The 593-nt window shown below is 46.7% G+C and overlaps 1 non-coding gene across 1 annotated transcript; it reads right to left on the reverse strand.

Moving 5' to 3' along the window:
- Positions 1 to 283: 283 nt before the first annotated feature.
- Positions 284 to 353, reverse strand: trnaa-cgc (transfer RNA alanine (anticodon CGC)). The gene has a single exon. It is a non-coding gene; the product is annotated as a tRNA-Ala (tRNA).
- Positions 354 to 593: the final 240 nt, after the last annotated feature.

Consider the following 593-nt stretch of genomic DNA (forward strand, 5'->3'; position numbering starts at 1 on the left):
CATGTCAAAAATAAGTGTTACATTATTTATTTAACCCAATTTCTGCTATGCTGTTTTTTTTGTGTTAACTGAGATGTTCCAAGGACAAGTGAACGTCTTCCATGCAGTCGAATGTCACTGTCTCCCACTGGTCACAGTGTTGTGTGCAGGTGGCGTGAGACTAAGGCATAAAGTGTGTGTGCAATATCGGAGGCGGTTTCTCCCTGTCTGTTCTCAGCCGCTCGGGATTTCACAGCGGCTCCGTGAGATTTCCATCACTGGTGAAAATTCATGGTCACGAGTGTGGAGCTGTCGGGGATTGAACCCGGGGCCTCATACACGCGAAGCATGCGCTCTCCCACTGAGCTACATCCACGACAGAAGCGAAAAGCTTTAGAAGTAAACCCCCGTATATCTACGGCTGAGCACAGAACACAGACATTGAGACACAGAGAATAGGAGCCTGCTGTACCAATCAGAATGTTCATGGTTGATCTTCCAAGTTAAAACCGCTGTTCCATTCTCTCCCCACATCCCATCATAACATCCGTGGGCAGAAATCATTTAGATTCAAACCGAACGATAAAAGACCCCCCGAATAGCAAATGGAGTTA

The sequence above is a fragment of the Pristis pectinata genome, chromosome X (assembly GCF_009764475.1).
Source record: "Pristis pectinata isolate sPriPec2 chromosome X, sPriPec2.1.pri, whole genome shotgun sequence".
NCBI lineage: Eukaryota > Metazoa > Chordata > Chondrichthyes > Rhinopristiformes > Pristidae > Pristis > Pristis pectinata.